Source organism: Gorilla gorilla, chromosome X (assembly GCF_029281585.2).
Source record: "Gorilla gorilla gorilla isolate KB3781 chromosome X, NHGRI_mGorGor1-v2.1_pri, whole genome shotgun sequence".
Classification (NCBI taxonomy): Eukaryota; Metazoa; Chordata; class Mammalia; order Primates; family Hominidae; genus Gorilla; species Gorilla gorilla.
The window spans coordinates 28,826,342-28,850,785 of NC_073247.2; the positions used below are offsets into that span (position 1 = coordinate 28,826,342).

At 43.9% G+C, this 24,444-nt stretch overlaps 1 protein-coding gene across 2 annotated transcripts in view; it reads right to left on the bottom strand.

Annotated features, from left to right (window-relative positions):
- Nucleotides 1-7,297, bottom strand: part of SCML2 (Scm polycomb group protein like 2) — a 115,211-nt gene extending 107,914 nt beyond the window's left edge. For both annotated transcript variants that reach the window (XM_055376682.2, XM_019018813.3), the window contains exon 1: nucleotides 7,158-7,297. The gene's annotated coding sequence lies outside the window, so the exon portion shown is untranslated. The remainder of the gene's footprint in view (nucleotides 1-7,157) is intronic.
- Nucleotides 7,298-24,444: the final 17,147 nt, after the last annotated feature.

Sequence of the window (24,444 nt, forward strand, 5' to 3'; positions counted from 1 at the left end):
AAATTCCATTTCAAAAAAAAAAAAAGAACATTTTTGGGCCGGGCGCAGTGGCTCATGCCTGTAATCCCCGCACTCTGGGAATACGAGGTGGGCAGATCACTTGAGGTCTGAAGTTCGAGACCAGCCTGGCCAACATGGCAAAACCCCGTCTGCGGTGGTACACGCCTATAATCTCACCTACCCGGGTGGCTGAGGCATGAAAATTGCTTGAACCTGGGAGGCAGAGGCTGCAGTGAACCGAGATCATGCCACTGCACTCTAGCCTGGGCGATAGAGCAAGACTCCGTCTCAAAAAAAAAATGAAAAGAACATTTTCATCTCCATATTTCTGAAATCTGTAAAAAAAAATCAAAGAACATTTTTGGTAGCAACAATTTATCAAATCAAGCCTTCTTGGGGAAATTAAGGTTTCTAAAGGAGCAATTTTAAATTATGCTTTAGTAAAGAGTCCACCCCAACAAATTAGTAATTAATCTTTTTCTGTGTCAAAACAAATCTAAGAAGGCTTAATTATTTTCAAAAATTTCTAATTTAAGTTACCCCAAAAAAACCCTATAAGTTAATCACTTGCAATTTCAAAATGATTTATGTGAAAGCTATGTATTTAGTGAAGAAGTATGTTATGTCAGAAAACAGATAAACGAAAGATAAGTCAAGGGTTGCCAAAATCCCAGTTTATAGTTGTAAATTCCTGAGGTTTTAAAGCACAGCTACAGGCTAACTGCCCAAAGACCTGCTACCCACTGACTTTTGTGAAGGACTTGAGTTAATGGCAGGGCATGTCAATTTACTACAGGCAGCTAATGGTGCAACATTTTGACAAAAGAACTGGATCTGGTTACAGGCTGTTCCTATTATCACTGCAGTCTAGATTTATGGTTTCTAACACCGGCCCTACAAGAAATAATGGAAATGATGACAACAACAATCCCCACTAGACAACAGACTGCAGAAAAGCATGCAATAAACCACAATCTGAAGAAACCAGAAAACTAAACATCCTTGAAAATACCTCAAACACGAGGCAGGTGTCAGCAAATTACCCATTCAAATATTTCTACAACTTCTCAAATTTCAACACAAAAAAAATCTCAAACCAGAGTCTCTAAAGTAATCTAAAACCAAACAATATCTAAATATACTTACTATTGCCTACTATATATTAATTCTTTTAATGACCAAAGATGCTGTGTTTCATTTGAACAGATTTATGAAACCCTATCAAGTTAGTTAAAAATTAATACTGACTATACTGCTTTTCAAATAACATTAAAGAGAAAAATACACCAAATAACATTTTAAAAAATATTTCAAAAGAAAGAAAAGCAACAGTTCATAGCAAAGGGCACATATTTCCAAATGTATTCAAAGAGGAAGAGAACTGAAAAGAAGAAACACATTTGATTCAGCATTTAAAAATAAATATATAATCAAACCTTAAACCAGCTAAAACTAATGAAAGGTAGGAAAAGTGGCCAAATGTTAACCAAAAATAACAAGCACTTTGTCAATACACTTAAAAAACTATGTCAAGGCTATAAGGTACATACCAAACAAATGGAGCTGTTTGTCTATAATGCGCCACCAGTTAATCTTTATGAGAAACAGAGGTTGCGAAAAATCAAATGTGTATTCTAAACACAACCGAAGAGAGCCCCACAAACTTTTCTCTGAGAAATGAAAGCATCTTCAAGGTATGCCCTAGAATTGCAATACATCTGTCCCTTCTGAAGTTTACAACAGTACGTTACCACTAAAAGTGGGCACTCTCTTTCCCCTCTTACAACAATTTGCTCCTATAAACTTAGGAAGAGGCAGAGCCATAGCCATAAACACAGGTCACAAGTAGTAGGTAATCAAATGCTATCTTCAGTTTCCCAGGTCTTTACTCACAGCTTATTCTATAGGTTTTAACTCTTCAAATAAGGAATTCATGTAGTCTAGGTCAAATGATCATGATATTAAGATGAACAGCACCATCATATTCACTGCTACAGGATCCTCAAATATTTCACTTTTCACACAATAAGATATCTCCATTGCTTATGTTAAAACCTCTCCAGGCTGGGCGTGGTGGCTCACGCCTGTAATCCCAGCACTTTGGGAGGCCAAGGCAGGTGGATCACTTGAGGTTAGAAGTTTGAGACCAGCCTGAACAACATGGTGAAACCCCGTCCCTACTAAAATTATTTTTTAAAAAATTAGCTGGGCATGGTTGCGCACGCCTGTAATCCCAGCTCCTCAGGAGGTTGAGGCAGGAGAATCACTTGAACCTCGGAGGCGGGAGTTGCAGTGAGCCAGGATTGTGCCACTGCACTCCAGCCTGGGCAACAGAGCGAGACTCCGTCTCAAAAAAAAAAAAAAACAAAAAAAAAAAACCAGTATTATTTCTAAGGTTGCCAAGGTAACCTTAGAAATAGACAACATAATGACAAAATAAACAAAATTGCCTTTCTCATGAAAACCAAAGAACACATACACATTTCAAATCTTGATAGTTTCTAAAATTTTTTCAAGTTATTTTTAAGAACCACCATTGGCAGGGCGAGGTGGCTCACGCCTGTAATCCCAGAACTTTAGGAAGCCAAGGCAGGAGGATCACTGGAGGCCAGGAATTCGAGAACAGCCTGGCCAACATGGTGAAACCCCATCTCTACTAAAAATACAAAAATTATGAAAAATACAAAAATTAGTGGGCATGGTGATGCACGCCTGTAATCCCAGCTACTCAGGGGCTGAGGCACAAGAATTGCTTGAACCCAGGAGGCAGAGGTTGTAGTGAGCCAAGATCACACCACCACACTCCAGCCTGGGCAACAGACAGCGCAAGACTCTCAAAAAAAAAAAAAAAAAAAAAAAACGCCGGATTCGGTGGCTCATGCCTGTAATCCCAGCACTTGGAGAGGCAGCAGAAGTGGATGGATCACCTGAGGTCAGGAGTTTGAGACCAGCCTGGCCAACATGGTAAAACCCCATCTCTACTAAAAATACAAAAATTAGCCAGGCTCGGTGGCGCACACCTGTAGTCCCAGCTACTTGGGAGGCTGAGGCAGGAGAATCACTTGAACCTGGGAGGCAGAGGTTGCAGTGAGCTGAGATTGTGCCACTGTACTCCAGCCTGGGTGACAAAACGAGACTCCATCTCGGGAAAAAAAAAAAAAAATTAGCTGGGTGTGGCGGTCATGCCTGTAGTCCCAGCAACTGGGAAGGCTGAGGCAGGAGAATTGCTTGAAGCCAGGAGGCAGAGGTTGCAATGAGCCGAGACTGCACCTGCACTCCAGCCTGGGTAACAGAGCAAGACTCCGTATCAAAAAAAGAACTACCACAAACTCTTTTTATAAATGGTAACCAAAGCCTAAGGTACTTAGAGTCTAAAAAATGTACTTACCACTAAATTATACCAGTATTCATATAATGGTATAAATTATGCCATTTTAATCTAAGATAAACGCCAGTGGTTTCTTTTATCTATTTCCCCAAGACAAAGAGATCCTGAATATTAAGCCCCAAAGCCAGGGAAGGGTATAAACTCTTCCTTCAAAATTACCAACACAGCCAGGCGTGGTGGCTCACACCTGTAATCCCAACACTTTGGGAGGCCAAGGCAGGAGGATCACCTGAGGTCAGGAGTTTTGAGACCAGCCTGGCCAACTAGGTGAAACCCCGTCTCTACTAAAAATGCAAAAATTAGCTGGGCATGGTGGCACGCCCCTGTAATCCTAACTACTCAGGAGGCTGAGGTGGGAAAATTGCTTGAACGCAGGAAGCAGAAGCTGCAGTGGGCTGAGATCACGCCACTGCACTACAGCCTGGGCAACACAGCGAGAGCCCATCTCAAAAAAAAAAAAAAATCACCAACATTTGCCATTTTCAAAATGTCCAGGTTTTTAGTTCCTGGAATCAACAATCAGTTCAAATTCTAAGGTATTATGTAGTAATTCTCAGACATTAATAATGGTTCTAAAATTATTAGGGATGCTTGATTCGCCCACTGCAAACTACAAAACGCCTTCTGGCAATGCCAGACTAATCTTTGCACCACAGCTCATAGCTCTAAGGCTGATAGCTGGCAGAGCCCACTTTGTTCTTGTATATCCTAAAAATCAGGAATATGACTATGAGGAGACAGTGAGACCTACCCTCCCCACCCCGAGAGGGGAGCTAATAGAGACGACCTCCGATTTCCATTCACAAGTGGAATGAGAATAGAGGGAGAAAAATGGCAGACAGAATAACCAGGCAAAAAAAAAAAAAAAAAGACTAGAGGTGACTAATAAGGCAAACAGCAGAGGATACTGCTGTATCCACCCGTGTTCCAGTTACTAGAGTTACAAAAGTCATTGCTATTAACCCCAAAAGAAAGGCAGTAAAATAGTCAAGTGAAACTTTTCTCTCCCACCCCCAAGAGCTCAAACTAAAATTGGGATTTGGCTCTTCCTTAAATGGAACAAGTGGCTACATCAAGTTAATTCAAAAGACTTGGTATTTACTCAGCCTTTTCAAGGCACTTTACCATCATTAATTATTTCTCAGTGAAGCAGCAAAGGATTACCCTGACCATTTCACTGATGCGGAAACAGACACCAACAGCAAAGGGAACAGGGGCAGGAAGAGGGGTGATAGGAAGCATCTGGGAGGAACAGGCAGGCAGCTAAAAAGGAACAAGCCCAAAAGAAAATAAGAGTCACATCTGGCTTATAGCTGAAGATCATAACCCTTATTTGTTATTTCTGAGCTCAGAGATTTCTGCAATATTTTGAAAAAACAAAGTGCTTTAAAATACCAGTTAAAACTTAATTACAGCTTAAACTACTTAGTAATAGAAGTTGCTTAGTATTAAAAAATACCCAATCTCCAGAGCACATATTGATTTCCATTTATACCAGCAACTCATTTTTCCCCTCAAGCTTAACCAGTATGTTATCTATTTGAACCAGAAAATAATCTCATGAAAATATATAGCTTTATATAATCCTAACCAAAAAATCACAAAGTTAATATCACGTAAGTCAGAAATAGTTTGCAGCTACACTCAGAATTTTGTTTGGAGAATTATGACAAAAATACTGACTTCTCGAGTTCGCCCTTTGAATGAAAGGAATGCTTGTTCTACATTCGTATTGATTTTTTTTAGCTATAACCCCCTGAAATTTTCAGAAATAAACTATGGGTGGAAAGCCTTAAACACCCTGAAATTAGCACACATAGTGGGCTCTGAATAAACTGAACTCCATAGTAAAGACAGCACAGGTGCTTAATAAAGATGTGTTGATGGAATCATAAATCAAAAGGACTGATCAACCACCTCATGAGAAAAACTGATACACCTTTTTTAGACTGACTGCAATGATTTTTGTACGTTATGACACTATCAACTTTAAAGCACCCGCACATATAATGCAGTAGAGTTACAGTAATCTTTTTTCCAACTACCAATTCCAAAGCAAATCAGGTTCTCTGGGGTAAACAAGTATACATCCTTAAGAAGTTCATATGGCTGCATGATGTATATATAAAGTTCATTCAAAACTTTCAAAGCCAGTTTAAATGGTGTTTTTTCTTTACGTTCTATCAAACTGTTTTAAAGGTTACAGATAAAGCTAAATACAAGGCATCAGGTGAATACTCATAAACTCAATCTTTTCTCAAAAATCCCACTGGATTCATTTCCAAAAGCTTATTTTCACATTCCTCCCATTAAATAGAAAAAAAAAACACACACAAAGAGCCTGAAAGCACATTCGTAATTGGAAATATTTTATTTAATGAGTAATTAAGAAAAATAAAAGAAAGGCAAAATCGTCATTATTGAAAAACATTTCCCTCGCTGTTATTGAAAAGAATTAAATATGCGTTTATGAACCATTGTTATAAAACAATTGCTCATCATAGGCAGCTGTACTCCATAAATGTTGTACATCTTAAAATACTTTTCCCTCAAAACAGAAATATGAATAGCCCTGGGGGCATTAAAATGTAGCAGCATCTGAAGCTGTTTTAGGGAAAAAAACAACTATCTCCAATACTTTTGTAAATCATATGATCATAAGCAAGTTATTCACTTTCCCTGCCTCGGTTGACCCCCACTAATCGATCCATTAACTTTCCAGAGAAGCCCTAAAGTAAGTCATAAACGTTAATCTCCTAATTTACCAATAAGAAGCAAATTTCAAGTTGCAATCACACTTTGTGATGCTTGACAAATGTTTAACAACCTCTTTTTAAAAAATAAACAGTCTCAAACGGGAGCCTGTAAGTAAATACTTGTGCTGCCCAAACATTTGGGGGTTGGGGGAGCCGAATTACAAGTCGGCCCAGGAAGCTATCTATGTACAACCTTGAGGCGCAAAATCGAGCAAATTCGCCTAGACCCATTCTCCCTCCGGCTCTTCACACCTGGATGGGGCGCAAGCACGATCCAGGTGGAAAAAGCGAGAAAGGTAAGAAACCATTTCGAGACTGTTTCTAAGTGACGGCAGCAACTTTTTTTCGGTCAGGCCGCGAGGCCGCCTCTCCGCCCCTCAGGAGGCTTAGAGCCCCCCCTTGCCTCCCCGCCAGCCCCGGACGGGACGCGCCCTCCGGTCCCGCTGCACCGCTAGGGTGAGCCACCGGCGCCCCCAGCCCCCGCCAGGAGCCCGGCGGCGCGCACCTGGCACCAGGATTTGCGCCCGCACGCCGCCACAGGCGCATCCTTCCGGGCCGACGTTTCCCTCCCAAACTCCAAAAGTTATCTCAGCCCAGACCAGGCAAAGTCTACCTCCCTCCTCCGCCCCGCCGCCCACCGTGATGCCCCCCAGGCCCCAGCCCGGCCCTACCCACGGCAGGGAGGATGCGCCGGAGGGCGCTGTCCGCGCTGCAGGCGAGGGGACGGGTAGAAGCTATCGGCCGGGCGCCCAAACCCCGCGGCGGCGAAGAGGCCCCGGGGCGGCGTGAGGGGAAGCGCGAGAGCGGCTGAGGGGCGTCCGCGGAGGGCGCCGGGGGCGGGAGACCCGAGCGCGAGGCCGAGCTGAGATGGGACATCGGCGGGATCGTAAGGGGGCGTTCCTCGCACGGGACGCGCGCTGATGGCTTCTACCCGCCCGCCCACGGACAACGGTCGGGGTCCGGGAGACAGCTCCGCCTCTCCATTCCTTACGGGGCCCGGAATCACCACGTACCTCCAGTCTCGTCGGTGAAAACAACGAAATTCTGTCCCACCGATCGCGCGAGCCGGCACCGAGCTTCACACCGCCGCCGCCGCCATGTTTGAGAAGCCGCGCGCGGAGCCGCGCATGCCCCGCAATCGCCACTGCCGCCCCGCCCCCCGCGCGGCCGGCCCGCGTGCCCTGCGGTTGCCGCGAGCACGCCCTTTGACCGCCGCCGCGTGCGGGGCCCGAGCCGGGGTCAAGCCGAGCGCCACCGCAGGCAGTGGCGGACCATGAGACACTGTGAGCCCGGGAAAGCCCTTGGCACTTTGCCTCCTACCCCCCACGCCTATGCCAAATGAAAAACCAGTCGCAGCCCAAGCACCCGAGGCCGTGGGAAGCCCCTCGATGGGACCCCGGGTTCCACGTCAAGTTCCATCCCGGGAACTCGCTCCCCTTCACTGTCGCCTTCGAATCCTGGCCACCACCCACCCTGGCCACGCACCCAAAAAGCAGGCGCTTCCCTCGGAACTCGAGCAAGTTCGAGGAGCAGGGAAAAGCAGCTGGTTATAGCAGCTTGAGGAAAGCCACTGCTTGGCGGGTTGCAGGATAGTCCTTGAAACTGCTTTTTTTTTTTTTTTTTTTCCATGAGTTTTTGCCACGCATTCCCCTCCCAGCTTCACTCTCTGGATTTCGTTCTTCCTCTAAACCCAGGGTTGAGCTAACGGGAACTAGATGAACTCGCAGGGGGAAATCACTTGCTTACTGACTCAGGAGCATCCCCGAGAGTGCGTTTTGGGGTCCCTTCTGCACGCTCCCTTTCCCACCGGGCAAGGCCCATAGCGCAAGTGGAGGTAGCACCAAGGAGGGGGCGTAAAAATAGCTTTAAAACGACCAGTGAATCTCTCAGCACAAATTACAGCAAACAGAACGCCGGAGAAAAACATCTGTCCCTCGTTCTCAGGTTAGGTATAAGCTGATTTGAAACTTTTGTTTGAAAAATAATACAATGTGCTATGTTAGCCAAAAACAAACCATTGGTAGGGCTTCTCTCTCTAGAACTCTTTCCAAAGCTGGATGTAGGTTTTGCATCTGTGATCACCTAACTTAGTGCAGAGGGCATGATATACTTTTTAAATCATGATTTGGAAATCAGAGCTTTAAACTAAAAACAAAAAACTCCTGTGGAATATATCCATTGTCTACAACGCAGGATAGAATTTTCCAGTTGCAGCTTCTGCAGTATTAAGCAAAAGTCAAAGTGTTTATTATATCTAAACATTGGCAAGTGGCACAGAATCAAATGGATCTATTATTTAATCCTTTAAAAATGAAAACCTAAATGTTAATGCCAAATTCAAGCAAACTTTAAGGCGAAAATAGAAAGACTAGGTTGATGATATGCAAATATTAAAGTGAAATTTGGTCCTATCAATTCTATAATGTATATCACATAGGAGAAAATGTTGGAGTGTTCTAAGATGAAGGTTCAAACATGTTTTTTGATTTGTTTTGTTTTTTGAGACAAGAGTCTCGTTTTGTCGCCCAGGCTGGAGAGCAGTGGCACGATCTCGGCTCACTGCAACCTCCGCCTCCCGGGTTCAAGCGATTCTCCTGCCTCAGCCTCCTGAGTAGCTGGGACTACAGGCGCGTGCCACTAGGCCCGGCTAATTTTTTGTATTTTTAGTAAAGACGGGGTTCATCGTGTTAGCCAGGATGGTCTCGATCTCCCGTCCTCATGATCCACCCGCCTCTGCCTCCCAAAGTGCTGGGATTACAGGCGTGAGCCACTACGCCCGGCCCAAACACGTTTTTAAAAGCCAGAAAGAGGCCGGACTTGGTGGCTCACGCCTGTAATCCCAGCACTTTGGGAGGCCGAGGCGAGTGGATCACCTGAGGTCGGGAGTTGGAGACCAGCCTGACCAACATGGAGAAGCCCTGTCTCTACTAAAAGTACAAAATATTAGCCGGGCGTGGTGGCACGCGCCTGTAATCCCAGCTATTCGGGAGGCTGAGGCAGGAGAATCGCTTGAACCTGGGAAGCAGAGGTTGCTGTGAGCCGAGATCACGCCATTGCACTCCAGCCTGGGCAACAAGAGCGAAATTCTGTCTCAAAAAAAAAAAAAAAAAAAAAAAAAAAAAAAAAAAAAAAAAGCCAGAAGGAGATCTTTAACAGAAAGAAATTAAACAGAGGTTTAATCTAAACAAACCTTATTATGGGCACCAGCAGGGCTGAGGAGGACATAAATTCTTAATTAGTGGCCACTGTCCTTCTAATCCTGATGCAATGGAAATATTTGAAATTCATCTCTACATTCTATGTATGAAAGATTTATTTGGGACTCCATCTCAAAAAAAAAAGAAAGATTTACTTTGGCTTGTCACATACCTTTTTTACGTCTATGGATTCTATTAAATTGTAGGAATTCTACTATGATTGCTGAATTGCCTGGCTCACTGATGCCTAATCTATTTTTCATGTTTCTGTTAACATGAAATTACTGAAGCCCTTACTCTAAAAATGAAATTTGAATTATTTATCCTAGAACATCTTCTCAGTTACTATCCTCACCAAAGGATTTATAGATGTGTGACTCTCCGTTATATTAAATCTGAGTTATCGATAATAACAATAGCTACCATTTATTGAGCATGTGCTGAGAATCACGCTAGTCTCTTTAGAGATAAATTTCCAATATTTGCAATGTTCTTTCACAACTTTCCTATGAGGTAGATACTCTCATTCCCATTTTACAGATGAGGAAAATAAATTAATACACAGCAAATAAGTGGCAGTTAGCTTCTGAATATATTAATATATTCAAATATGTCCTAATAATTCCTTCCACCCTTGTCATCAATTGTGCTTTTATCCACTACGTATATAAAGTTTTCAATAATTATTTTATTATACCCTGCTTTTCCACCTTTGCCAAAATAAATTTGAGACAGCTTTTTCATAATGTTAACACAGGTTGGAACATCACCGTTTCTCTTACATTATATGTAAGTCTCTTGCACATAGTAGGAATTTGGTAAATATTTGTTGAATGAGTGAATAGATAAATGGATAAATGAATACCTACTATTATTATGTTCAATTAACTTTGCCTAGAAAACATGAAAATAAAGAAACTGTGAACTGAAAGAATAAGAACTAAAGCTGGTAAAATCCGAGTTTTCATGATTTATTTTTCAAGCCTCAGATTTGCTCCTGTGAATTTGCTCTTATAGTTCTCCTGATTTGGCCCCAAACCTGTGACAACCTTCAAAAAAACACATCACCCCACCCAGTCCAAGTCCAGGGAAAAATACTCCTGTATTTCAAGTGTGTTTTATTGCTTCCTTTTGTACCTTTTTTAGAGTTCAATATTAGTGAGAGTGAAAAGATAATCTTCCCTAGATAAGCAAGTTTAATCTAGATCTTCGTCAGTACACATGCTTATGTTGAAACAACATCGGCCAGGCGCGGTGGCTCACACCTGTAATCCCTCCACTTTGGGAGGCCGAGGCAGGTGGATCACCTGAGGTCAGGAGTTTGACATCAGCCTGGCCAACATGGCGAAACCCCGTCTCTACTAAAAATACAAAAATTAGCCAGGTGGCGTGGTGGGCGCCTGTAATCCTAGCTACTTGAGAGTCTGAGGCAGGAGAATCGCTTGAACCCGGGAGGTGGAGGCTGCAGTGAGCCGCGATCGCGCCACTGCACTCCAGCCTGGGCAACAAGAACGAAACTTCGTCTCGGAAAAAAAAAAAAAAGAAACAATGTAATTTGCATACATAAAGTTAACATTTTAGGATGAGTGAAGACTCCCTCTAGTTTTCCTACTAAATGGGCATCTTTCTCCCTAAAACACAGAAGCCTAACTAAGCCTGGCAGAGACTGGAGCTCCAAGTTGTAACTAGTAAACCCACTATTCATATTTTCACCTTAGTGTAAAAATCCATAGAATGGGTATTAAATAACTGATTGTTTAAAATAGTGACTTTACAAATATCTTCAGATCCCTGTTTCTAACAATTTGCCCTTTTTTCCCCATTAAACCAAGAGCACATATCTGTAAGATATAAATTGTTTTCAGTATTGTTATGGTTGCTTACAATAAACCTCTTTTTTTAACTTCAAAATAGTAACTTCCCTGGAAAAAGATCAAGAAGTGAAGTGCAATAGGAAGACAGAGAAGCTAGTCTAACAGGAAGGCATCGTATTCTAGCAAAAGGAGGACCGGCCCTGTCTCTCCTCTGGAATCTCAAGTCTATCATTAGTCTATCTCAACTAACTAACTGTATTTCTTTAGAACCTTTCCATGCCTCAGATTGTTTTAATTTTGTTTAATGGGGATAATAAAATCTGCTACATTTACTTCACAGATAGGGAAAATACTAGTGAAATCTATCAGAAAACCACATGGTCTTTGCTTAACAAATCCCCACATTTAAAAAAGTAAAATTACATTAGCCTTTTACCAACAAAGTGCATGACACCTAAGCTGACTTTGGCCAAGTCAAGTGTTTTATATGCTGTGAAAACTGACATAACCTCAGTGAATACTACACTACATTTAACCATTATTACATTCAGCCAGTCCTTCATTCAGTGACGTATTGAATGCTTACGTGCCACTCTGCCAGAAGTGAGAATACCGGGATGAATAAGACAGTTTGAATACTCCAGGAGTTTACACCCCATCCAAAGAGGAGAGACAGAGATAGATAGACGTATGTTCTAAGATCTTCAGAGGAACTAGGATCTATTACCACACCCTTCCCCATATCTAACTTTTTAGATGTACCTATATTATATTTTTTGTATAACTAGATGAATGGAATTGCAGTTGACCAGCTGACAACTGGCCTTTTGGACATTTCACTAAAACATTTATCATTTTGATTTTCATGCCTGTAATCCTAGCACTTTGGGAGACCGAGGCAAGTGGATCACTTGAGCCCAGCAGTTTGAGACCAGCCTGGGCAATATGGCAAAACCTCGTCTCTACACAATAAATACATACATACATACATAATCCAAAAATTAGCTGGGCATGATGGTGCACGCCTGTAGTCCCAGCTACTCAGGAGGCTGAGGTGGGAGGATGGCTTGAGCCCAGGGAGGTCGAGGCTGCAGTGAGCAAGATCACACCACTGAATTCCAGCCTGGGTGACAGAGTGAGACCCTGTCTCAAACAAAAAAAAATTTATTTTACACCTTTTGTTCTGATTATTCTCCATTTGAGTCCTTCCCCCTCACCCATGGCCCTTTCTTCTAGGACCTCAGTTCTGGCAGTGACGGTGGCAGTGGCAGTACAATGACAGCTCCTGGCAGGGGTCCCCTTTTCACAACTTTGGTTCTCACTGCGTCTTCAGGAAGGTGAGGGGTTGAGGGAGAAGCAGGTACACCTTCCAGCTTCCGCCAGTCCCTGGCTCCTTCAGCATCTTTTGCTAGTTCCCTGGAACCTACCCGCACCTCTGTAAATAACCCAGTAAATTCAAAATCACTTATGACTACATCTTCTGTTTCTGCTGGGACCATTATTGAAACAGTTTTCTTTTCATATTTCAAGCCAACCAACTGTGGGGCTGGGAGCCTCAAATATTTCTGTAAAGTGTTTGAGAACGTAGAGACCTGAGGCACTGTGTCTATAGCACTTAAAGATTTCACAGCCTGTTTTATGGAAGGCACTATAATACTATGAACTACGAGTGGATAAAATTGATTTGGAGAAAGTGTCTTAGAGTGAAGGTTAAAGAAGATAAGGTATGAAAAGCACCTAAATGCTGTCCGGTTGATAACAGACACTCCACAAGTGTTAGTTCCTCATGTGCCTATTTTTTAAGAGGGTAAAAGAAGTGACATTTGAGTTGAGAGGGGAAGAATGCAGTTTGACAGACACAGAAGTGCATAGAGAACAGCATGTGCACAAAGTAATGAGAAGTCACTGCAGCGGCCAGGCGCGGTGGCTCACGCCTGTAACCCCAGCACTTTGGGAGGCTGAGGCAAGTGAATCGCTTGAGCTCACAAGTTCGAGACCAGCCTGGGCAACATGGTGAAACCCCGTCTCTACCAAAAATACAAAAAATTAGCCAGGCGTGTGGTGAACACCTGTGGTTTCAGCTACGCAGCAGACTGAGGCAGGAGAATCCCCTGAGCCTGGAAAGCGGAGGTTGCAGTGAGCTGAGTTCGCGCCACTACACTCCAGCCTGGGTGACAAAGAAAGACCCTGCCTCAAAAAATAATCATAATAAGAAGAAGGGGTCAATTTAGACAGGACTTGGAGTGCTATGCTAAGGTGTCTGAACTTCATTCTGTGGGGAATGGGGACCCATTGATGGTTATTAAGCAGAAAACTTGTAGAAACAGTTGCAGATCCCACCACCCCTCTAGCTGCTGCTACCACTCCAAGGGCTCTGCCCACCTCTCCTAGTGGAAACGTGATGTCTGCAAGAGCAGCCAGAGATGGGATGAGCACTGACAGGGGACCACTGGCTGGAGCGGGCGGAGGCTGGGAACAGTCAGGGCAGTTTGAGTTTCATGGTCACAGGGAGAGTGACGCACAGCACAGTAGGCAGCGAGCCAGCTGGATTAGCAATCCACAAGGCCAAGTGTGGTCTCATCCTTTTTTTTTTCTTCAGTTGAGGTTTAACCTACACATAGTAAAGTGCAGAAATTATAAATCTACAGCTTAATTTTTTACATATGCATACAGCCACTTGTTGTCACCAACACCAAGTTATAAACATTTCTGGCTGGGCACGGTGCTTCACACCTGTACTCCAACACTTTGGGAAGCTGAGGCAGAAGGATCGCTTGAGGCCAGGAATTCGAGACCAGCCTGGGCAATATATCTCTCACTATACTTGGGACTACAGGTGTGCACCACCATGGCCAGCTCATTTAAAAATTAATGAGCTGCTACTCCAGAGGCTGAGGTGGAAGGATCCCTTGAGCCCAGAGTGCAATACTGCAATGAGCTATGATCACACCACTGCACTCCAGCCTGGGTGACAGAGCGAGACCCTGTCTCAAATAAATAAACAAACAATCATTTCGACTACCCCAGAAAATCTTCTCATGACGCCTCCTGCTCAGGTAACCATTATTCTGATTTCTATCACTATAGATTAGTTTTGCCTGTTCCTGGATATCTTATCAATAGACTCACATAATATGTCCTCTATTGAGTCTGGCTTCTTTCACTAAACATTATGTCCTTGATGTTCATCCCTGCTGGTAAAGCATCACCCTCATTTTAGGAAATGTTGCAGACAACTTCCCTGTACCCCTCTTCTTTTTTGTTAAAGCTATTGTAATTTGCCTTCCAATTATTTTCTCCTCCTTCTTACAGTGAATTATCTTTCATTAAGGCCTCCAATTATATTAAATCTTAGTCATCTTAATAATGAAAGCTTTGCTTTAATTCACAGCCAACAGCAGTTTTCACCTTACACCTGTGCAGGGTATTGTGTAGGTAAATTGTGGAGCCTTCCTCCCCTTAGGGTCCTCGGTCTAAATACAGATTTGAGGCCGGGCGCGGTGGCTCACACCTGTAATCTCAGCACTTTGGGAGGCCAAGGCAGGCTGAGGTCAGGAGTTCAAGACCAGTCTGGCCAACATGGAGAAACCCCGTCTCTACTAAAAATACAATAATTCATTGGGCGTGGCGGTACACGCCTGTATTCCCAGCTACTCAGGAGGCTGAGGCAGGAGAATCTCTTGAACCTGGGACGCAGAGGTTGCAGTGAGCCAAGATCGCACCATTGCACTCCAGCCTGGGCAACAAGAGCAAAACTCCATCTCAAAAAACTAAAAATACCCGGGCACGGTGGCTCACGCCTGTAATCCCAGCACTTTGGGAGGCTGATGCGTGTGGAACACCTGAGGTCAGGAGTTCGGGACCAGCCTGGACAACATGGTGAAACCCCGTCTCTACTAAAAATATAAAAATTAGCTGGGCGTGGTGGTGGGCGCCTGTAATCCCAGCAACTCGGGAGGCTAAGGCAGGAGAATCGCTTGAACCTGGGAGGCGGAGATTGCAGTGAGCCGAGATCGTGCCATTGCACTCCAGCCTGGGCGACAAGAGCAAGACTCCATCTCAAAAAAATAAAAATAAAAATAATACAGATTTGTAAACCAGCGTGGTGGTTGGGAAGAAAAACATATTTAGAGGCCCTTTGCATTCCATGTATACCACCTATGTGGGCATTTTTATTCTGTTTGTTTGCCTCTGTCTTGCCAAAAACAAACAAAAAAATAAAGCAAACGACCAAGAAAAATTGATTGGAAAGGCATAAAGTCAAATGAATATAGGTGATATAGTTTAGATGTTGCCCCCTTTAAATCTCATGTTATACTGTAATCCCTAGTGTTGGAGATGGGGCCTGGTGGGAGGTGGATTTCTCATGAATGTTAGCACCAACCCATTGGTGCTGTCCTAGCGATGATGAATGAGTTCGCGAGATCCGGCTGTTTAAAAGTGTGTAGCACCTCCCTCTCTTTCTTGCTCCTGCTCTTGCCATATGATATACTAGTCCCCCTTTTGCCTTCCACCGTCATTGGAAGTTTCCTGAAGCCTCACCAGAAGCCTAGCCGATGCCAGTGCCATGCTTCCTGAACATCCTGCAGAACCATGAACCAATTAAATCTTTTTTCTTTATAAATTGTCCAATGTCAGGTATTTCTGTATACAATGTGAGAATGACCTAATACAATAGGCAATCATGGAAATAGGAAGCAACAGTATCTGACAAAGGGAAGGCTATAATTCAGGGAGCATGGGTTCAAAAGAACTGGAAAACAGGGCAAAAGGAAGCAAAATGGTGAATGGAAGTGGGCTTCTGTCTACTCTTCAACACCAAGGTGACCCAGAGCCTAAGAGAGGGCAAGTAGAACATTTGGCTCTATGAAACAAGGCACAATTTTTCTCCTTGACTGGTTCATTTCACTGTCTTTCTGTTCCTTGTATGTATTTGCTGATTTAACTCTTCCACTTTCCTAGAGCCTCACATCATTCATTTCCCTTCCAGCCTGTGTCTTTCCTGGGCTGGGCCCCTTATGTCTTCTCCCATTCCAGTGCCAACTTGAAGAATGGTCCCTCTCACTTCAGTCCTTATAATACTCCCACTTTGGCTGTGTTACCACCCTTAGGTGAGACCAGCTTGGATTTCACCAAGCTAAGTCTTCAGAAGTATTTTGGTTTGTAGCACTTAGATGTAACTATTCTTTTTCATGTGTATGTATTTGTGTTCAATTTTTAAAATACACAAAGAATGCACTCATCACTCAGCCCCAATAATTATGGTCAATTCTTCCCCTGCACACCTCTCTCTATTCTCCCCACTGCCATAGTATTTTGAAACAAATTCCAGACAACATATCATGTATTTTGTAAGTATTTAATTATGCATCTCTAAAAGATGGCTTTTTTTTTTTTTTTTTGAGACGGAGTTTCGCTCTTGTTGCCCAGGCTGGGGTGCAGTGATGCGATCTCGGCTCACTGCAATCTCTGCCTCCTGGGTTCAAGCGTGTCTCCTGCCTCAGCCTCCCGAGTAGCTGGGATTACAGGTGCCCACCACCATGCACGGCTAATTTTTTTTTTTTTTTTTTTTGTATTTTTAGTAGAGACAGTGTTTCGCCATATTGGCCAGGCTGGTCTCAAACTCCTGACCTCAGGTGATCCACCCGCCTCAGCCTCCCAAATTGCTAGGATTACAGGAATGAGCCACCATGCCCAGCTAATGACCCTTTTTATAGCATAACTGTATTAGCTTTCCTTTGCTGCTATCACAAACTTAGTGGCTTAAAATGACAGAAGTTGGCTGGGTGCGGTGGCTCACTCCTGTAATCCCAGCACTTTGGGAGGCCGAGGCAGGCAGATTGCTTGAGGTCAAGAGTTTGAGACCAGCCTGGCCAACATGGTGAAACCCCGTCTCTACTAAAAAAAAATACAGGCCAGGCGCAGTGGCTCACACCTGTAATCCCAACACTTTGGGAGGCCGAGGCAGGCTGATCACCTGAGGGCAGATCACCTGAGGTCAGGAGTTCAAGACCAGCCTGGCAAACATGGTGAAACCCCATCTCTACTAAAAATACAAAAATTAGCCGGGTTTAGTGGCATGTGCTTGTAATCCCAGCTACTCGGGAGGCTGAGGCTGGAGAATCGCTTGAACCCAAGAGGCGGAGGTTGCAGTGAGCCGAGATCACGCCACTGCACTCCAGCCTGGGCGACAGAGTGAGACTCCATCTCAAAAAAAAAAGTACAAAAATACAAAACTTAGCCAGGTGTGGTGGTGTGTGCCCGTAGTCCCAGCTACTCAGGAGGCTGAGACAGGAGAATTGCTTAAACACAGGAGGCAGAGGTTGCAGTGAGCCGAGATTGTGCCACCAGCCTGGTGACAGAGTGAGACTCCATCTCAAAAAAAAACAAAAAACCGAAGTTTATCTTAAAGTTCTGGAGGTCAGAAGTCCAGAATGGGTCAGCCCAGTTGCATTCCTTTTGTAGGCTCTAGGGGAGAATCCACTTCCTCGTCCTTTCTAACTTCTAACTTCTAACTTGTCCTTTCCACCTGCATTCTTTGGCTTGTGGTCCTTTGTCCATCTTCAAAGCCAGCAATCTAACATCTTCAAAGCTCTCTCTTTTAAAAAAAAAAAAAAATTTACAGGCAGGGTCTCACTGTGTTGCCCAGGCTTTAGTGCAGTGGTGCAATCATGGCTCACTGCAGCCTCCAACTCCTGGGCTCAAGAAGTCCTCCTGCCTCAACTTCCCATGTTGCTGGGACTACATGCCACCATGCCCAGCTAATTTGTTTTACTTTTAATAGAGATGCAGTCTCACTATGTTGCCCAGGCTGGTCTTAACCTTCTGGCTTCAAGCGATCCTCCCGCCTCAGACTCCCAAAGCACCAATATTACAGTCACAAGCCACTGCACCTGGCCCCAAAGCTCTCTTTCTTACTCTCTCTGACCTTTTCTTCCATTGTCACATTCCCTTCTCTGACTTTGACTCTCCTACTCTCTTCTTTCCTTCATAAGGATCCTGTGATTACATTGGACACAACCAGACAATCCAGGATAATTCCCCACTAGAAGATCCTTAACTTAAACACATCTGTAAAGTCCCTTCTGCCACATAGTTACAGGTTCCAGAGATTAGGATGTGGACATCCTTGGGGGAGCTATTATCCTATGTACCACACAACATAACCATAATGCCACCTAAATAATTTAAAATAATTTCTTAATATCATAAGATACCACTCACTATTCAAATTTCCAATTTTCTGATAAAAATACACATTTTTTGCCTGGCACAGTGGCTCACGCCTGTAAACCCAGCACTTTGGGAGGCAGAGGCAGGCGGATCACGAGGTCAGGAGATCGAGACCATCCTGGCTAACATGGTAAAACCCCGTCTCTACTAAAAATACAAAAAATTAGCCGGGCATAGTGGCACACGCCTGTAGTCCCAGCTACTCGGGAGGCTGAGGCAGGAGAATCCCTTGAACCTGGGAGGCGGAGGTTGCAGTGAGCCGAGATTGCGCCACTGTACTCCAGCCTGGGCGACAGAGCAAGACTCTGTCTTAAAAATATATATATATACATTTTTTTTTTACAGCTTTAGAAGAAAATATGGTCCATATGTTGCAGTTGATTGATAGGCCTTTGAAATCTTTTTTTTTTTTTTTTTTGAGACAGAGTCTCGCACTGTCACCCAGGCTGGAATGCAGCGGCGTGATCTCGGCTCACCTCAACTTCTGCCTCCCGGGTTCAAGCGATTCTCCTGCCTCAGCCTCCTGAGTAGTTGGGACTACAGGCACACACCACCACGCCTGGCTAATTTTTGTATTTTTAGTAGAGATGGGGTTTCACCATATTCGCCAGGCTGGTCTCAAAGTCTTGTCCTCAAGTGACCACCCACCTTGGCCTCCCAGAGTGCTGGGATTACAAGCATGAGCCACATCACCCAGCCTGAAATCTCCTTTAATCTATGGGTTCCTCCTCCATCTCTCTCTTTCTTTCTTTTTTTGTAATTTGTTATTTGAAGAATCCTGGTTTCTCATGTTCTGGACTTGGCCAATTGCATCCCTATATGTTACTCTGTCTATATTTCCTACAAATTGGTAGTTTAGAGGTTTGGTAAGATTCAAGTTCTTTTTTTTTTTTTTTTTTTTTTTTTGGCAAGAATGTTTCCTAGATGGTAGGTAGTGTGCTTTTTCATCAGGAGGCACGTAACACCTGGTCGTCTCTCCTTTCATGACATCAGCAGCTGTTGATGTTCAATGCCTTGATCCCTTAGGTCAGCGGTTCTCAAAGTGCAGTCCCCAGAGCGGCAGCATCTGTCTCACCTGGGTACTTATTAGCAATGCAAATTTCTTGGGCTTTGCCTCAAACTCACTGAACAGAAACCAGGGGGTAGGTCCAGCAATCTGTGTTTTAACAAATCTCCCGGGGAATTCTGATGCAGGTTAAAGTTTGAGGGCTAGGCACAGTGGCTCATGCCCATAATCACAGCACTTTGGGAGGCCGAGGCAGGAGGATAGCTTGAGGCTAGCAATTCAAGACCAATCTGGGCGACATAATGAGACCCCATCTCTACCAAAAACTAAGCAAATTAACTAGGGTTGGTGGTGTGCACCTGTAGTCCCAGCTACTCAGGAGGCTGAGGTAGGAGGATTGCTTGAGCCCGGGAGTTTGAGGCTGCAATGAGATGTGATCGTGCCACTGCACTACAGCCTAGACAACAGAGCAAGACCGTCTCTCAAAAAAAAAAAAAAAAGAAAGAAAAGAAAAAAAGTTTGAGAAGCTGTTCATCAACGGTTGCCAAAGGGTGACATTTAAGACTGACACTACATAAAGGGATTTAGGCAAAATAAAGTAAGAAAACCTCCAAAATAAAATAAAACCATGCTCAAAAGAGGCAGGCAGAGGAGCATAAACATATTTTTAAGTGAATAATTGAAAAGGTGTAAATATGGAATCAACACCATTTCAGTGACAAACACACATCAGAGAAACTCAAAACCAAAGACTTACCATTTTAAAATATTTCAAATTGTGCCGGGCATGGTGGCTCATGCCTGTAATCCCAGCACTTTGGGAGGCCAAGGCAGGCGGATTGCTTGAGCCCAGGAATTCAAGACCAGCCAGAGCAACGTAGTGAGATCTTGTCTCAAAAAAAAAATCAAAATTAAAAATCTCAAATTACTTTTTAGAAATGACAGGATAGGCAGGGTGCGGTGGCTCACGACTGTAATCCCAGCACTTTGGGAGGCCGAGGCGGGTGGATCACCTGAGGTCAGGAGTTCGAGACCAGCCTGGCCAAAATGGTGAAACCTTGTCTCTACTAAAAATACAAAAATTAGCCGGGCATGGTGGCTGGCGCCTGTAATCGCAGCTACTCAGGAGGCTGAGGCACAAGAATCTCTTGAACCCAGGAGGCAGAGGTTGCAGTGAACCTTGATCACGCCACTGAACTCCAGCCTGGGCAACAGAGCACCAGAACTCCCACCTGGGCAACATGACTCTATAATGACTGGAAAAGCCCACAGACATAAGGCCCTCTCAGAGCTGTTTCAGACCACCCAGCTAAAGCCAGCATCCAGCATTGTAATTCATCTGCATGAAACATCACGCACATTCATTCCACGTTCAGGCAGGAAGTATTTACTAAGCCTACCACACACCGCGTCCTGCGATACATACATAATCTCCAGATAAATTAATAAGCAATTTTAATGGTCAGAGTTATCAATGAAGTTAACGCATTGCTCGCATTTCTCGTAGGCACAAATAGGTATTCATTTGTTAAGCAAATGGACTCATACATGTTTATGTAAATGAACACAAATAGTCCTTCATGCAAAATCCTACAGACTTTGAGTATAGAGCACAGTGAAATTAGACAAGCTAACACGAAATTCACGCAGAGGACATTTTCCTCCTTTTCCTAAAGAAGTCGTTTAGCTCCTGAGTTTTGGAAATTTCCAATACACTCTGCTTCACACATTTTCAGCAAGTTGTCTTTCCAAACCTTGCCTCTAGGCATCTAGAGAGGGAGTCAGTCCACCACGTGGTCTAAAGACCTGGACCCAGCAGGCGTGAATACTACAGTACTCTCAATGGCTTCCCTTCTCCCCTCCAGTGGTGGGGACCATCAACCCAGGTGCCTGAGAAAAGAAGATGGAAATCTGTGGCTCTGTGGGATGCTTTGTGTAAACTCACAGCGTGCAAACCTTTTTTATTATGCAGTGTTGGCTAGGATAGAGAAAGAAAAATATACCAAGCCTAAGCCTGCAAACTGCCAAAGCACGACATAAGACATTAAAGGTTTGGTGTCATGAACAATGAAGTCCTTGTCGTCTACCCATTTGCTAGCACAGTTTCCACAAACAACAGGCAAGCTCCAAATTTTCATAAAATGTTTTGGCAGGGCAGGATGGGCCAATTTTCTGGCAGTCTCTCTAAGGAAATGACTGCAAATGTTTTCTGGCGTGAACAGCCTTAAGTATTTCAACTCCTTGGTAAATAGAGTTGCCAACAGTCCAAATATGTTTTGCTATTTCTGAATTGGACATTCAGAATTATTTTAGGGTGAATTTTTTTCAATAATAAAGATTTCAATAAATGAGTTACTCTATTTCCCTTTCTTAAATGTTGATGACTTTGGAAAAGTTTGTAAATGAGAAACAAACTTTAGAAACCAAATAGCAGAAGTTGAGATAAAGAAAATTTCCTAGAAAGCACATTATACAGACAACATGACTCGATTGAGGCTTCCAGGAATAAAGTACACCGCCCACAGTCTTTACTGTATGAGAATACTAGTTTCTTTTCCTTTTTATTTTTTTTCTTTTTTTGAGACAGAGTTTCACTCTTGTTGCCCAGGCTGGAGTGCAATGGCACGATCTCGGCTCACTGTAACCTCCGCCTCCTGGGTTCAAGCAATTCTCCTGCCTCAGCCCCCCAAGTAGCTGAGATTACAGGCTCCCACCACCACACCCAGCTAATTTTTTGTATTTTAGTAGAGACGGGGTTTCACCATGTTGATCAGGCTGGTCTCGAACTCCTGACCTCAGGTGATCCACTCTCCTTGGCCTCCCAAAATGCTAGGATTACAGGCGTGAACCACTGAGCCTGGCCTGAGAATGCTAATTTCTAAATCAAAGATTTGAAAAACCAGCATAACTTACTAACCTGGAATGATTCTGGAGTACTTTCTTCAGCAAGTTATCCTGAAGAATGTTCTGAATCTGGCTTTCCATATGGTAGCCACTAGCCACATGTGTCTATTTCAATTTGAATTTAAGTTTAATCTAAATGAAATACAATTTAAAATGTAGCTCCTCAGTCATATCTGCCTCATTTCACATGCTATATGACTACACGTGGCTAGTGGCTGCCATATTGGGCCATGCAGAACATTTCCATCTCAAAGAAAGTTCTATTAGAATTGTTCTAAGTCCTTGCTACACAAAGCGTGGACTAGCAGCTTCAGCGTCATCTGGGAGCTTGTCACAAAGGCAGAATCTCAGGCCCCACACCAAACCTACTGAATTAGAATCTTCATTTTAACAAAATGCCCAGGCTATTTGTATGCATATTAAGGTTTGGGAAGCACTGGTTTAAGTCAATGTTTCCTAGACTGGTTTGATCATAAGAATCACCTAGGCCAGGCACAATGGCTCATGCCTATAATCCCAACATTTTGGGAGGCTGAAGCAGGCAGATCCCTTGAGCCCAGGAGTTTGAAAATAGCCTGGCCAACATGGCAAAATCCCATCTCTACAAAAAATAAAAAAAATTAGCCAGGCATGGTGGTGCAGGTGTGTAGTCCCAGCTACTCAGGAGGCTAAGAAGGGAGGATCGCTTGAGCCTGGGAGGAGGAGGTTTCAGTGAGCTGAGATGGCGCCACTGCACTTCAGCCTGGGTGACAGAGTGAGACTCCATCTCAAAAAAAAAAAAAAAAAAGTAATTGCCATTGTAATGGTACTGAAAGGTAGGACCTTTAAAAGGTGATTAGGACCTGTGGTTCTAGCTACTCAGGAGGCTGAGGTAGGAGGATTGCTTGAGCCCAGCGGTTCGAGCCTGTGGTGAGCTAGGATTGATTGTACCACTGCACTGTAGCCTGGGTGACAGAGTAAGACCCTGTTTCAATAAAAAAGAGATGCCGGGTGCAGTGGCTCATGCCTATAATCCCAGCACTTTGGGAGGCTGAGGTGGGTAGATCACGAGATCAAGAGACTGAGACCATCCTGGCCAACATGGTGAAACCCCGTCTCAACTAAAAACACAAAATTAGCTGCCTGTAATCCCAGCTACTGGGGAGGCTGAGGCAGGAGAATTGCTTGAACCCGGGAGGCAAAGGTTGCAGTGAGCCAAGATCGCGCCACTGCACTCCAGCCTGGCAACAGAGTGAGACTCCGTCTCAAAAATAAATAAATAAAAATAAAATAAATAAATATAAAAAAGAGAGAGGCGATTAGGTCATGAATGGATGAATGCTGTTACTGCGGGAGTGGATTCATTATCACAAGTAGTTTGTCCTCCTTTTTCTCTCTGTCTCGCACATGTGCCCCGTTGCCATGTGATGCCTTCTGCCATGGGATGACCCTGGCCAGATGCTAGCACTGTGCTCTTGGACTTCCTGGACTCCAGAACCATGAGCCAAAGAGCATTCTGTTGTTTATAAATTATCCAGTCTGTGGTATCTGTTATAACAACAGAAAATGGACTAAAACAGAAAATTGGTACTAGGAGTGGGTTGCTGCTGTACTAAATACCTGAAAATGTGGAAGCGGCTTTGGAACTGGGTGCTGCGTAGAGGCTGGGAGAATTTGGAGGAGCAGGCTAGAAAAAGCCTCTATTACTGTGAATAGAGCATTAAGGGTGATTCTGGTGAGGGCTCAGAAGAAGACAAGAGCAGGCTGAGGTGGGCGAATCACTTGAGGCCAGGAGTTCAAGACCAGCCTGGCCAACACAGCGAAATCCCTTCGCTACTAAAAATACAAAAAAAAAAAAAAAAAATAGCTGGGCATGGTGGCACATGCCTGTAGTCCCAGCTACTAGGGAGGTTGAGTCATGAGAATCATTTGAAGCTGCGAGGCCGAGGTTGCATGAGCCAAGATCGCGCCACTGCACTCCAGCCCAGGCAACAGAGCGAGACTCTGTCTCAAAAAAAAAAAAAAAAAAAAAAAATTACAAGAGCTGTAGGGAAAGTCTGGACCTTCTTAGAGATTACAAAAGTGATTGTGATCAGAATGCTGGTAGAAATATGGACAATAAAGGCCTTTTTGATGTGGTCTCAGATGGAAATGAGTACAAGGTGTT